Source organism: Ambystoma mexicanum, chromosome 6q, assembly GCF_040938575.1.
Source record: "Ambystoma mexicanum isolate Mex_15411 chromosome 6q, UKY_AmexF1_1, whole genome shotgun sequence".
Classification (NCBI taxonomy): domain Eukaryota; kingdom Metazoa; phylum Chordata; class Amphibia; order Caudata; family Ambystomatidae; genus Ambystoma; species Ambystoma mexicanum.
The window spans coordinates 669,260,788-669,276,654 of NC_090937.1; positions in this window are offsets into that span (position 1 = coordinate 669,260,788).

Consider the following 15,867-nt stretch of genomic DNA (forward strand, 5'->3'; position numbering starts at 1 on the left):
GGCAAACACCATCTGAGACCACTGGCGATCCCCAGCCAGAGGGGCAGAGGGCCACCAGCTTCAGTCAGAAGGAAGTTGGTGTCCTGGTGGAGCTTGTCCTGGGGCATTATGATGCCCTCTTCGGATCATCACGCGCCGACAAGGAAGGACGGGACAGGATCTGGGACGACTTTTTGGTTGCCATCAACGCGGAGGGGGTGGCAACCCGCAACATCAAGCAAGTCAAGAAGCGCTGGGAGGACTTGAGGTCCAGGACCCTCATAAAGGCCCGGCGCCTCGTGGAGGGGGGCCAGGGCAGTATGAGTACCATCCAGGTGAGGGTCCTGGAATGCGTACGCCCAGCGCTCCATGCCCAGATCCTTGAGAGGCAGACCCGTATGGAGTCGAGCGGTAAGTGGCCAAGCATTGCTGTGTGAGACACGGCATGTTGCAGTGTGCTGGTTGGCTGATACTTCCCTGTATGTGTGACATAGGCCATATACGCATGTGTGTGTGCAGGGACATCATGGTCATGCATGTGAGACCAGTAATGTGTGAACCACACGGTTGGTGCATGCGTTTAAATGCAACATGGGGAGCCCTATGCGGAATGGACACATGAGAGCATGCCAGTCTCTGTTCCTGGACATGGGTGGGGGTGAGGGATGGGTGCAGATGCCATGTACATGTATGGTGTCCATGTCTGTGTGTCTGACCTGCGTGTCTGTGACTTGTGAATGCCATGGATGCATGACACATGTCTGTGACAATGTTCGGATTCACTGATGCAGCCTAGTTATCCTTGCATCCACTGTGTCTGGGGTGTACAAGGCCAGATGGATGAAACTACGGTGAAGTGTGTGCATGTGATAGGCATGACCCATGATGCATGTGTGTTCCAAAACAACATTGTATGTTTCAAGAGTCCCTTGGACATGTATGCTAATGTCCATAGCATGCCCAATGCCTGTTACTGCATGTGTTTTGCCTGCACTGACCCATGTGTTGTGGAGGGACATGATGGAAGTGATCTTTGACAGTGCCACTCATCTGCTATTGCTTCCTGTCTAGGGGACCATTGTACAGTACCCTGATGCTTGTGTTATATGTCTCCCTCTACACAGCGCCAAGTGAAGAAGAGGGCGGAGACGGAACTGTGGAGCAAAGCGGCGGGGATGCCCCCACAGCTGCAGCAGAAGGGGTGGGTGAGCCCCCACAGGGGCTTGCAACGGCGGAAGACGGTGTGGAGCCATCCAGGTTGGTGGTTTCCACAGAGGAGGAGGAGGCCGCTACTGAGCTGCACATGGGGCCTGGTGGGGGCATCCCTGCTGGTGCAAGTGGTGCAGTCCAGGGGCAGGGGCAGGAGGCAGCACAGGTCGCCGTGGAGGGGCCTGGGCATGTCACTGTCTCTGACACTGTGACTGCACCACCATGCACCAGCAGGGATGCCCCATCCCAGGCCCGTCCGCAGGCAGGGGGGATGTCCATGTCATCTGACTCCCCTCCACCTGCGGACGAGGGGACCCCTGGCCGTATTGAGAAGGTCCTGATTGGTGTTGCGTTGCGCACGGGTGTCATTCGTGATGACGTGCGTGTTTCCCGGGGGAGCACGCACGTCATCACGAAGAGCACCGTGCCAACGTGGCCCAGTTGGGAGCGGCCATAGTCGGGGGTTTCGTACATGTGTCGGCCACTCTGGCGACCCTCTCCTCCTCTGTGGAGGCTATGCGCCAGTCGTTCTCCATGCCGTCTTCCGGCCCAGATGCCACCAGGGCCCCCTGTGGACCTGCCCCGACCAACGCAGTCAACTCGGTGGGGATCCCCTCCCTGCCACAGTCGGGAGTCGGAGGTCCAGCAGGGGTGGACACAACAGCAACTGGACCCAAGCAGATGGAGGATGTGACGGCATCATCGGGCAGGGCATGTGCACAACGGCGTCGGTGGATTCCATCAGCCTGGATGCCGTCGTGCTGGCACAGGCAGTTGCATCGGAGGCAGCGGCAGGCTCGACGTGGGAGGCATCATGGCTCGGGGCCATCAACATCAGGGGGGCAGGCATCGGCCGGAGGGCAGGAGAACCCTGGAATGGGAGTGTCTTCCATGTGGGAGCGGTTGGGCCAGCAGATAGGTGCGGAGCGGCGGTGGGCAGAGGAGGAACGGCTCACAATGGTCAGGGCGGAGAACTCCATGCGGAGGGCGCTGAGGCGGGCTGAGTGCCTCGAGGGTATTCGCAGGGAGTTGGAGCTGGACACTGCATTATCCCTGCAAGACCTCGGGGCCAGGGAACATGCCCGCCTCCAAGCCATTGGACAGGAGTTCGATGATGCCTTGGCCCATGACATCAACCAGTGAGCCGTCGGACTAGCCCGCTGCCCTTGTAAATAGTTATGTAGTTAGTGTTAGGTTTCCTTTGCTTTTTTATTTATTTTGGACCTTTTGGACAATGGACCACATTTTTGTATATAGTTTTTTTATTAGGTAGTATTTTTAGATAGGTTTAATTTCTTCAGTTGGGATCATGGACCCTGGATTGTTTATCTGTATATAGTCGACTGTTGGATTATACTTTTTTTTTTGGATTTACCCATGGAGCAATGGTTTTCCGTTTTGTTTTTCCCTTGGATATACTTTTTTGAACTGTGACTTTGGACACCTTTCCTTTGGATTATGATTTGTTGTTTTTCATTATTTTACGGACATGCTGCTTTTCGTTTTTAATTCCCATTGTCGTTTGTTTATTTTTAATTCCATTTATGTTGCTTTTAATATATTTTTTTCATCCAACTTCAATGTGTAGTATCATCTCATTGGTTTCATGCATGTCATGATATGGGTTTTGACATTCACTTACACCCATTGTGTGTATGTGAGGGACATGTGTTCATTTACATACTTGCCACTGGGGTTGTATCATGTAATTGGCATTTCTAAGTGGGTGGATGCAATACTTGGGTGGGTGTTTGGCATGTGGAGGCTGCCCATAAGGGCCAGGGATCTAGATTGTGATGACGTGTTGGCTGGGGGACATGTGTCGGGGGCCTGCAGGCAGGTGCCCTGCATTGCTGGGGTGTGGGGTTGCAGGGGGACATGAGGGGGACATGAGTGGGGGCCTGCGGGCAGGTGCCCCGCACTGCTGGGGGCTGGGGGTGCAGGGGGACATGAGTGGGACATGAGTGGGGGCCTGCTGGCAGGTGGCCCACACTGCTGGGGGTGCAGGGGGACTTGAGGGGGACATGAGTGGGGGCCTGCGGGCAGGTGCCCTGCACTGCTGGGGGGTTGGGGTGCAGGGGGACTTGAGTGGGACATGAGTGGGGGCCTGCGGGCAGGTGCCCCGCACTGCTGAGGGATGGGGGTGCAAGGGGACATGAGTTGGTGATCAGTAGTGCAAGGAGACATGTGCCTTTGCTAGGGGGCATGCCCATGTTGGGTGGGCTGCCTGCGTGACATGACCAGGGGTGCAGGGTAGTCCCCTCTGGTGTGGCCTGCCTGCAGGGTCCGTGGAGGGTGTACAGGGAACACCTGGGAGGACCCACACTGCCAAATCACGTGTAGGACTCCCCGGGACACCGAAATACACGTACCCCGTTCGCACAGGGCCAATCGCGTGTGAAACTTCCCGCGCACCCCTGAAATACACGTACCCTGCTGAAATCGCGTGTGAAACTTCCCGCGCACCCCTCAAATACACATACCCTGCTGGAATTGCGTGTGAAACTTCCCGCGCACCCCAGTAATGCACATACCCCGCTCGCACAGGGCCAATCGCGTGTGAAACTTCCCGCGCACCCCTGAAATACACATACTCTGCTGAAATCACGTGTGAAACTTCCCGCGCACCCCAGTAATACACGTACCCCGCTCGCACAGGGCCAATCGCGTGTGAAACTTCCCGCGCACCCCAGTAATACACGTACCCTGCTGGAATCGCGTCTGAAACTTCCCGCGCACCCCTGAAATACACGTACCCTGCTGAAATCGCGTGTGAAACTTCCCGCGCACCCCAGTAATACACGTACCCCGCTCGCACAGGGCCAATCGCGTGTGAAACTTCCCGCGCACCCCAGTAATACACGTACCCTGCTGGAATCGCGTGTGAAACTTCCGGCGCACCCCAGGAATACACGTACCCCGCTCGCACAGGGCCAATCGCATGTGAAACTTCCCGCGCACCCCAGTAATACACGCACCCTGCTGGAATCGTGTGGGAAACTTCCCGCACACCCCTGAAATTCACGTACCCTGCTGAAATCGCGTGTGAAACTTCCCGCACACCCCAGTAATACACGTACCCCGCTCGCACAGGGCAAATCGCGTGTGAAACTTCCCGCAAACCCCAGTAATACACGTTCCCCGCTTGCCGTGCTGGTACAGGGTTAGCGTAGCCCTTTGCGCTGGATTGGGGATTTTGATGGCTTTTCCCTGCGCAAGGGGCGTTCTTGGGGGCGTAACTGGCGCTGCTGCAGGGTCGCTGCGCCACTGCGCACCACAGCTGGTTTTGGTAGCTGAAATCCATGAATACGCTGTGCGCGGAAATGGATTTTAGCGCACGCGGCTGGCGCAGAGATTCGCACGCGCACACTGTGCGCCAGCCGTGTGCGCCACTTGTGCGCTAAATTCTATGAATTACCCCCTGAATGTTTTTGCCCCATCATTCTCAAGAACATCAGCCCCCTACCAAATCTAGTGTTTTTGTTTGATCCTGAAGTTGCTGCACTCCAAAAAGTGACGACAACATGGCTTGCCCGTTGTAAAAGAAGGGTTATAATACATACATCCTTTTTAAGAAAAAATGCCTTCCTTCATGACCAAATAGCATCTGCCCCTAATGCATTCCTGTGATCTTTGCCAGATTTACTCAGAGATTTCCTGCGGAATTATCATCCTCACCAGCAGCATTCCAAGCATTTGCTTACACCCTTTGCTCTTTATTCCAGGACGAAAATGTAATCCATCAAGGAGACCATCTCTTGTCTACCCAGATTGTATACCATGCCCACTCCTCATCTGGATAGGAAGGCCCTTTTCTCCCCATCCTATCCTAACCATCAATTTGAACTGTTGTCTCTAATAGAGTATGAACGCCTCTTCTGGGCAAGTTGAACTCTGGTCTGCCAGGACCATTAAGGATCATATTTTTACACTTGCACTGGCCTTACTACTGTGGTGAATATCTTGCTTGAGTCTGCACCTTTCCCCAAATGTTAAAGAAAATGTGTATACCTCCTCTAAGGCAAGTCAATGTTAACCCCAGAATTCCATCAAATCCCTGGCAAAATTCTCCAAAATGTCAAAACTAATCATGCCTACAATGCCTCAAAACATTATTTTGCCTTCCATGCTCAGCTCTCTATTGCGTTGCCTCTTTCTTGTCCAAATGAAATGCTCAAGTCAGGTCAGACCCTTTTCTATGAAAGCCCAACATGCAACATTGCAAAGTGCCTCAAGGGTCCATCCTATCCCTTTAGCTCTTGAATGCTCATCTTAGATCTCTGGGGGACCTTATTGCCCCATTTTCATCCATTTTCAAACCTATGCAGATGACACGCATATAGCTTTCAACCACCAGGAATGCCTCTAAAACCAAAATTATTCAGTTTGCTAAGTCCATCTCTGCTGCTCTTCATTTCATTGGCCTCCATCTCTAGGTCCCCTCCCCAGCCTCTGTCACCTCAGCCTAAAACGCTGGTGTCAGCTCAGGCAGTCATCTGTCCTTTGTGCCTCAGAACCACAAACTCACAAAGAAATCTTATTTCCAACAGCATGTTGTTAGACCGATATTACCACTCCTAAACATATGTCTAAAAAAAGCAGGTCACATCTTGAATACTGTTTTCTGTTGAGGCATTCTAATACCCTTTTACAAGTAATCAAGAACAAAGCAGCCAGCCCCATCCTGGGCCTCAAACCCAGAGATCACATCAAAATAGTCCTCCTATCCTTGCATTGGTTCCCATTAGAGTCTGCTTCGACTTTAAAATCATCTGCATCATTCACAGAGCCTCCTGGAAAAGGGGTACTCTGTATCAGAGGCAGAGAGTTAAACAAATAGCTGCCAGCAAGACAAATGAGATCCTCGTGCTCTGCAACACTAGTAATTGCTACTGTTACCTTGCAAGCACAGGATCCTGCCTTTGCAAGAGTTTTCCGGTTCTCATTAGAGAAGTGGATAGCCAACTTCACTTCTGAAAAAGACTAAAACCTTCCTCTTAGAAAACTCATTTGTACTTGTCTTTTAACTATGCATTTTATTCCAGTCTTTCAAATCTGATATCCACTGTAACTGCCCGTCTCTGCTTCTCATTCAGTTCTCTTGTGACCTACCTCTTCCCTTTTCTTTTATGCTTTCATTGGTATTGTACGTTTATTCCCATTTTTATGTAGCCAATAGTTTTTGTTCGTTTTAAGCACTTATAATCTGCTAACCCGAGTTTTCTGTGTTTACTATGATTTTGTCTATGCACGTATTTACTTTGCTCTTCTCCTTTACGCCTTCCCTTGAGCTTCATTTGAATGTACCATGAACCTGTGAATGATTAGATTTCCCAACCCATATGCCCTTTGCTCTTGCAGCCCTATGAAATGACCTTGCCCATGGTTGGAGCCCTGGAAAAATAGAACACATAAAAAATAAAAATAAATCATTTGTAAAACAATAGTAACATTAAATTCAAGTAAAGTAAAATACATTTAAGACTTATAATGCACAGACATATTAAACATATGAAATGTTGTTTAAGCGTTTTTAAAAGCTTTCCTGTAGTAGAAGACTAGATCGTTTCTCCGATATAGCTATAGAGTTAAACCATGTTTTAAAATTCCTGAACCCTCAAGCATTCCAAGAGAGCACGTTAAGTTTGGTTTGCTTCGTAGCGGGTGCTTTTTATGTCCTATTAGACTAGTCATGAGAGGTTCCAGCCATGAAAATTCTTTCGTAGCAGAGGCAAAGGCTGAGAATTGCTTCAATAATTATTCATTGTTAGTTACTGACTGTAAATTATAAGGCCAATTTATGTTAGATGTTAGGTCTTCTGCCAGTGTGTCAATGAATACCCTTGCCTCTTCTTTAGTTGCAAACAGCCCTATCTGTACAAGGTCATATCTTTGCTCTCAAATTAACCTTGTGATAACATAAGACTTACAGTGGCACATCATGCGGTTATTGTTAATAGCTGGCAATGTTACCCAGTCAATAGCCTCAGATATCAGTGTTCTTAGAGGCGGAATAATATTGAATAAGTTTTGCTTATAGGTTCAATTCAATCGGGACCTCCCGTTCTTTGGTAAGTCACTCTCCCACCCCATGATATTCGACCTCTCCGCAGAGGAAATTTGGAGTTGACTTTGCTTTTGCACACCTCTAGAGGTAATATCATTGACAACTTGAGTGTCCACATTTTTGAGTTGTTCTTTGTTGCGAGCCAGTGATAATTCTTTTGCCCCTGTCACTGCTTGCAGTCCCTGTTTCATCAGGGCTTGCTATCCCCGTAGTGGGCCCTATTTTAACCTGTGCTGGCTCAATCTTCGGTTCTTCCATTTGAGAACTATTCCGCGCCTTCTCTTTTGTTTCAACGGCCATGCCAGCATTCGTTTCAATAGTTCTTCTTTCTTTGTCTAGACACCTACCTATTCCTATCTTACTGCCATCTAATTCAGGATCGTTATTTATATCCCCCAATGTGTTTTTTATATTCAAGTTTTGACTAGCAAACAAAGCTCCATGGCATTTCCTACTACCAAATACTCGGTAGAAATTAGGCAAGCAGGTTTGTCTCTGCTTTTCTGGGTTAATGGTGCATACACGTGGCCTTGCTGGGCAAGCTGTCTTCTCATTGATTGCCTCCTGAATGCAGCCATCTATTTCCACTACCTTTTTTGTACTCTTTTTATTGTCCTTTTGGACACTAGGTTTTGGGTTAGATGGCTTCCCATTTCCTTTTAACTCCAATACTGATTTTGATTTTTCATCAAGCCGGTATGTCGATGACATTTTTTTAGAGCTAGATTTTTTGTGTTTTTCTCCTGATCTGCTTGCAACTTCTTCCTAAGGGCTTTTCTTTTTTGCACTCTTAGCTCAAGCTGCCTCTCTTCATGCGATAAGCCTGGGTCAAGGGCCGCCCCATTGATGTTTGCTTCAATTTCCATCAAATCAGTAAGGGCCGAAGTACTATTCGGATCATCGCCACAATAGGGTTTTTCAAGTTCCCCCGAAGTGATTACAGATCTCTGTTCGTCCTGCCCAGCAATTCATTTTCCTAGTGTGACTTCAATTTGTCTGATTTTTTCACTATTTAGGACTGCTAGTTGTAGTACAAGGTCATTACGTTTTTCACATGTAGATTTCGAGTCAGCATTATTGCCAACAACTACATCAGCATAGGATTGGAGTTTCTTTTCTGGTTGGGGCAATGTTTCCAGAGTTTTACAACACTTAGAGCAAGTGTTTGCGTTCTTTTGTGGCGCTGCTGACAACGTAATTAATGTATTAAAAGCTAAGAAAAAACCTTCCAGTTTATTAACTTTGCCCAACATCTCTGATAGAAACTGCTTCATTTGGCAAATTTCAATATGCGTGGTTTAATTACCTTTGTCTAACAGGTTGAGAATTTGCGTGAGTACTGGAAATTAATAATTGTCATCTTGGCTGTGGTCGTTAAATACGGGGAAAGTTTCATTCACATCAGACATATGAACTGCATCATGTGAATGCTGACCCATGTCTGATTGCGTTTGCCCCACCGCCTTTATGGGGCCAGAAAAATTAGATTTAACATTATGAGAAAGGTGTGAGGGCTAACTAGCCACTGGCGGAACACCTCTTCTGGTTGTTAAAAATGTATCAGAGTCTTAGTGAGGAGGGAAGCCCCTACACCTATTACTATCTATCCATCTCTTTCCTAAAGAGATTGCATTTTAAAGTCCCATTCTCGTGTGTGATATTCTGATTAAAAAAATGTACAGCTCCCATACTCCAATCAATTGTGAATGCAGATCTCGCTCATTCACACCAAGTTCCAAAATTTATCTAGGTCTGTCGCATTACCCTTCCATACAAAAATAATATAATCGATAAATCGCTTCCAATGGTGTATTTTCAACGTAAAAGGATTAGTCTCAGACTATATACATTTCTCCTTAAAACAAGTCATGTACATGATGGCCAGGCTGGGGGCAAATATGACCCCCATCGCAGTGCCATTCACCTGTCATTGAATTGAAAGACATTCTTTGCCAATGCTATATGAAGAAGTACAATGTTAAATCCAATAGGTACACTTCTTTGTAGGTCATACAAAGTTAGTTGTGAGTGGGTGCATTCCACTGCCTCTTCTTGCAGGAAGCTGGTATAAAGGGCTATTATGTCCATAGTCACCAGTAGTTTCCTGGCGGTATCAAAAAGACAGTGTCGTGATCTCTGCTTCCAAAAGGTCAGGGTTTTCCCAACTCCCTTGGAAGCAGATCCATAACCCAGGTTCCGAGTGCCAACCAGTCCCAATTGGGACCTTTTGGACCCAGACCTGGCGCCAGTGGCACCAGGCTCATAAATATGCCCAGTCCCAGCGCTGGAAGCGCCAGGCTCATAATGCTTGGGTGGACTTACCTGCAGCAGACCATGCCGCTTACTTGCCTGCCAGTTGAGCCTCTGATCCTCTTCTGTTTGGAACTACTTTTCCTGTTGGGTGGGGCAGGAGCCACTCCCTAGATTCATAACACTGGAACTCTTCTGGAAAGCAGGAACTCTTTTCTTACCTAGGCGTGGCTGTGGAAGGAGACACCTAAGCACTACAGGAGGCTATTTAAACCACACCCGATTGATGAATCTTGCTTTGCGTTATTCTGCATCCTCTGCAGCAGAACGCTCATCGTGTCTTCTGCATCTGATCCTGGGCCTAAGGAAAAAGGCTTACCATCCTGAATCCGGTCTTCAGCAACACCTATAAAGACAAGAAAGAACAGGTTAGCATTACAGTCTTCAGTGACAGCTCTTCACTTACCTGGTCCATCGGCTGTCACCAACGCCTCGCGCTGCATTCCGGCATCTGAAAGACAAAGGCTTACCTACTCTTCGTGCGCTCCGGAGGCCTTCGGCGCTGCATCCCGCATCTGAAAGACAAAACAAGGTGCGTTTAAAGACATTGGGGAACTTTAATACTCACGTGCCATTACTCCTTTCCACATCTAACCCAGTGGGTATTCTGGCACCCTGCAGCCACTCCGAACTTGTACCTGCAAAATAAAAAGACAGTTAGAGCGCATCGTGAAGCAGGCAACAAGCGCTTACTTACGTGCTTCCAGGCGCTTCTATTCATCACACGGGCTCCATCTTCAACTCACTTCAGCCCGTCATCCGCCATCGCCGGAACCCTGCAAAACAAGAAACATCATTACTAAAGACTTTAAAGACATTAGAATTACTCGAAACTTACCGTTCGTGCAGTAAACGACGGACAGCAGTCCTCTGAAGTCAAAAGGCCTGCTCCCCTTATCCAGTGAAGAAACTGGTTACAGCACCCTGCCCCGAGGCAGATGGAGAGCACAGCGTTCACTTACCTAAGGTGAGAGCGTTAACCTTTGGGGTTCTACAGGAGAAGAGAAAGGGAAGAAGAGAGAGACATTCAATAACCCAGTTCCTTAATCCCATATTTTCTATCTGCAGACATCTTACCCTTCCAGTCAGACATACCGTGCACAGAGGTCCAGCCCAAAGAGCCTGCCGTGTGTTACACATCACCTTTGAAGATACGGTATACGCCCAGTCAAGACCGGCGCCTCTACGGGAATCAGGTGAGCGTTACAGAACGCAAAGCCTACCACAAAACTCCCGTCCAGGCGCTATGGAAACCTCGGATACCGACCAGCTAGCCCAGTTACTTGGGGAACTAAGGGCAGAAGTGCATGCAGCCCGTCAGGAAACGAACGCTCTAAGAAGGGAACTGATTATTTCCAAGGAGCGAACAGATGATCTCGCTAGACAATTGCTACAGTCACAAGCCGGACAGACCCCGTTACCCGCATCTGGGGGAAATCTTCCTTCTACATCCTCTATGAATCCAGTGCAGATCAACCTACCTGGGAATGTACCTCTGGCTCCGCCCGAACGATTTTCTGGTGACCCAAAGAGGTTTGCAGTATTTATCAATCAGTGCCGGTTGCATTTCTTATGCCGGCCAGCAGCCTTTCCAACTGATCAAGCTAAAGTAGCTTTCGTGCTTTCGTACCTTAGTGGCAATGCGGCAGACTGGTCGATCCCTCTAGTAAATCAAGATGATCCGGTCCTCCATGATTTTCAAGCTTTTCAGCTCAGTATGGAAAAACTGTTCGCAAGACATTCACAGGGGCAGGCCTTGGACAATGAGCTTCTTTCGTTGCGACAAGGTAATCAAGACCTTTTGGCTTATATTGCGTCTTTCAACAGACTGATAGTGAAAACTCAATGGCCTGAGGACAAAAGGATTACGCTGTTTTATAGAGGTCTACGTGGAGAGCTCAAAGATGTGTTAGCCCAAGTAGTGAATCCCCCACAAGATTGTTCGGACTATATAGACTTAGTCGTTCAAATAGATCACAGACTGCAGAACAGGAAGGCCGATCGTTCCAAGTTTGATGCTCGAGTATTTTCCAAACCGCCAACTCCTTCCAAAGGAGTAGACTCCGGGGAACCCATGCAAATAGGGGGTCTGAAAGGTCCTCTAACACAAAAGGAGCGGGAAAGGAGAAAACAGTTGCAATTATGCCTCTATTGCGGAAACTCAGGGCACTTTCTTCGAGACTGTCAGGTGAAACCTGCCAAGAAGTCAGTAGGAGCTGCAGTTACCAAAGTTACAAACTCTGAGCAGGGAAACGACCTCGCCCGACAAGAATAGCGGTCCTCTTGCCGAGCGTGAAAACCAGTTCCGTGACCTCGCATTTCGTGATACCTATGGTCCTCATTAGCCCTGAAAATCCGGATCGATTACATGCAATTGAAGCTTACGTCGACAGCGGTGCCATCGGCAATTATGTGGATCATGAAATGGTTTTGAGGATGAATCTAACTCTTTGTCCCAAGGCTGTAAAGGACGTCATTACTACGGTGGATGGTACGGAGATAGCCTCCGGGCCAGTAACGCATACCACTCAAGAGGTGACGCTAGTAAGTCAAGATGGAAACCATGAGAAGATCGTGTTCGATGTGATCAAGGCCCCTCAGTTTCAGATTATTCTAGGAATACCTTGGTTAGAGAAACACAATCCTCTGATCGATTGGCGAGCAAGAACGGTCCAGTTTCCAGAATGTGTCTCTACTTGTCACCCTCCACCTGGTGTTGCACTGGCAGCAATTTCTTCAGAGACTCCCCAGTTACCTCCCGAATACCTAGAATACCAAGATGTTTTCCGGAAGGATCAGGCTAACTCTCTACCTCCTCATAGGTCTTATGACTGCCAGATAGACCTGATACCTGGATCTACTCCTCCTTGTAGTAGAATGTATGCCCTCACCGAGCCTGAGAACCTTCACCTTCGACAATACCTGGATCAATACCTGGCAAATGGGTTTATTCATCCTTCCAAGTCCCCTGCTTCTTCAGCTTTGTTCTTCGTTCCAAAAAAGGAAGGAGACCTTAGAACTTGTATAGATTACCGCTCCCTGAACCAGATCACCGTTAAGAATAGGTATCCGTTACCTTTGATCCCTGAACTCCTGGACCAAGTCAGAAAAGCATGCATATATACAAAGCTGGATCTTAGAGGAGCTTACCACTTGGTACGAGTAAAAGAGGGCGATGAATGGAAGTCGGCCTTCCGCACCGAGTATGGACTATTTGAATATCAGGTCATGCCCTTCGGACTTTGCAATGCCCCGGCCGCCTTTCAATATTTTATGAACGATGTCCTCAGAGAGCTCATAGATGTGTGTGTTGTTGTTTACATTGACGACATCCTCGTTTATTCTTCATCGGAATCTGAACATCGGAAACACGTGAAAATGGTCCTCGAAAGATTGCGTCAACACAAACTTTTTGCTAAGTTGGAAAAATGTGTTTTCAACGTGACTGAAGTTGAATTCTTGGGATTCATATAATCACCTGGCGGAGTGCGTATGGATTCAAAGAAGGTCGATGCAGTTCTCAAATGGCCATCACCATCCTCCGTAAAAGGTGTGCAAAGCATGTTAGGCTTCGCTAACTTTTACCGCAGGTTTATCCCCGAATTCTCTCGAATAGTCCAGCCCAACACTGCCTTGTTAAAGAAAAACAAACATTTTGAATGGTCTACCGAGGCGGAACAAGCTTTCCAGGATTTGAAGACTAAATTTATCTCTGCACCAATCTTAAAACACCCTCGCCCCGAACTCCCCTACATCGCGGAAACTGATGCTTCAAGCCTTGCCATGGGGGCAGTTCTATCACAAAAGGACCCGGTAACCAATCAGTTGCATCCCGTGGCATTTTGGTCCCGCAAATTCTCGCCTCCTGAAATCAATTACACGATTACTGACAAGGAACTTCTGGCTATCAAGTCTGCCTTTAAGGCTTGGCGGCATTATCTGCTGGGGGCCCGACACACCGTTACTGTGATTACGGATCACCGAAACCTGCAATATTTGAAAACCGCAAAAGCCCAATCCTCTAGACAACTCCGTTGGGCATTATTCTTTGCCGAGTTTGACTTCATAATTACCTATCGACCTGGTACAAAGAATGGTAAAGCTGATGCCCTTTCTCGGATGGGAGTGGAAGAACACTTGATCAACCCTAAACCTGTAGCAATCATTCCCGAACAAAGAATTCTGGGTGTAATCGCCACAGAATCCATAGAGGAAGTTAAGGATAAAGCCAGGCAACTTGTAACTCCAGCAGACATACAGAATTGGCATCTGCAGGGAAAGGACTTTGCAGTAAAGGACAACTTATTGTATTTCCAAGAACGATTATACCTACCCAGCACAGATTTACAGAAAAAGTAATCTCTTGTTATCACGATTCTTTAATGGAAGGACATCCCGGTATGGCCAAGACCTCAGAAAAGATCAAGCGCTACTTCTGGTGGCCGTCTTGGAAAAAAGATATCAGAGACTTTATAGTGTCCTGTGGAGTATGCGCCCAAAACAAGAGTCAAAAGGAAAGACCAGCAGGCCTCTTACGCCCTATTGACATCCCACCTCGCCCTTGGCATACGCTTTCTATGGACTTCATCACCGATCTACCTCCATGCTCCGGATACAATACGATTCTAGTAATCGTGGACTTATTCTCCAAGATGGCGCATTTCATTCCGCTCAAAGGCTTGCCAACAGCAGCAACTCTGGCCCGAGAATTTCTCGAAAACATCGTCCGACTGCACGGTTTTCCTTCGGTTCTAATTTCGGATCGAGGTAGTCAATTTATTTCTCATTTTTGGCGAAGTTGCTGTCGGTCGGCTCAAATTGATGTGAGACTATCGACCAGTCACCACCCTCAGACCGACGGACAAACCGAGAGGACCAATCAAACTCTGGAACAGTATTTACGCTGCATGCTGCAACAAACTGAAAAAACTTGGAAAGACATCCTTTGGATAGCCGAATATGCCTACAATAACTCTGTCCATTCGGGAACTGGGAAAACCCCGTTTTTTCTTTTGTACGGCAGTCACCCTCGAACCTCGGAGTTGGATCCCCTCCAAGATCTTGAAACACCAGCAGTAGACTACCTGCATTCTACAATCACCCAAGCCTTTAAGGAAGCTGTTTCTCACCTTCAAAGGGCTAAAGAACAATACAAGAAAGGAGCAGATCAACATCGGAAGGAAGCCCCTCAATATCAAGTAGGGGATCAAGTCTGGTTATCCACCAAATATCTACCTCTAAAAGGGCCACGCACATTCAACCCAAGATACCTTGGTCCCTATTCCATCACTACCATAGTAAACCCAGTAGCGGTCAAGTTGGACTTGCCCCCGCACATGAAGATACATCCGGTCTTCCACGTCTCTCTATTAAAACCCGTGCAACCTCAAACCCGACTAACTAAATCTCCAAAACCTATCCTAGTTGATGGAGAACTCGAGTTTGAAGTCAAAAGCATTCTGGACTCCAAGATCTCCAAATCTAAACTATTTTACCTAATTGACTGGAAAGGCTACGGCCCCCAAGAGAGATCCTGGGAACCTGCTGAATATGTCCACGCTCCTCGCCTAATCAAAAGATTTCACCAAACATTTCCTGACAAGCCAAAACCCCTGGAGAAGCCCGGTTTGGGAGGGGCCTTGAGGGGGGGTACTGTCATGATCTCTGCTTCCAAAAGGTCAGGGTTTTCCCAACTCCCTTGGAAGCAGATCCATAACCCAGGTTCCGAGTGCCAACCAGTCCCAATTGGGACCTTTTGGACCCAGACTTGGCGCCAGTGGCACCAGGCTCATAAATATGCCCAGTCCCAGCGCTGGAAGCGCCGGGCTCATAATGCTTGGGTGGACTTACCTGCAGCAGACCATGCTGCTTACTTGCCTGCCAGTTGAGCCTCTGATCCTCTTCTGTTTGGAACTACTTTTCCTGTTGGGTGGGGCAGGAGCCACTCCCTAGATTCATAACACTGGAACTCTTCTGGAAAGCAGGAACTCTTTTCTTACCTAGGCGTGGCTGTGGAAGGAGACACCTAAGCACTACAGGAGGCTATTTAAACCACACCCGATGAATGAATCCTGCTTTGCGTTATTCTGCATCCTCTGCAGCAGAACGCTCATCGTGTCTTCTGCATCTGATCCTGGGCCTAAGGAAAAAGGCTTACCATCCTGAATCCAGTCTTCAGCAACACCTATAAAGACAAGAAAGAACAGGTTAGTATTACGGTCTTCAGTGACAGCTCTTCACTTACCTGGTCCATCGGCTGTCACCAACGCCTCGCGCTGCATTCCGGCATCTGAAAGACAAAG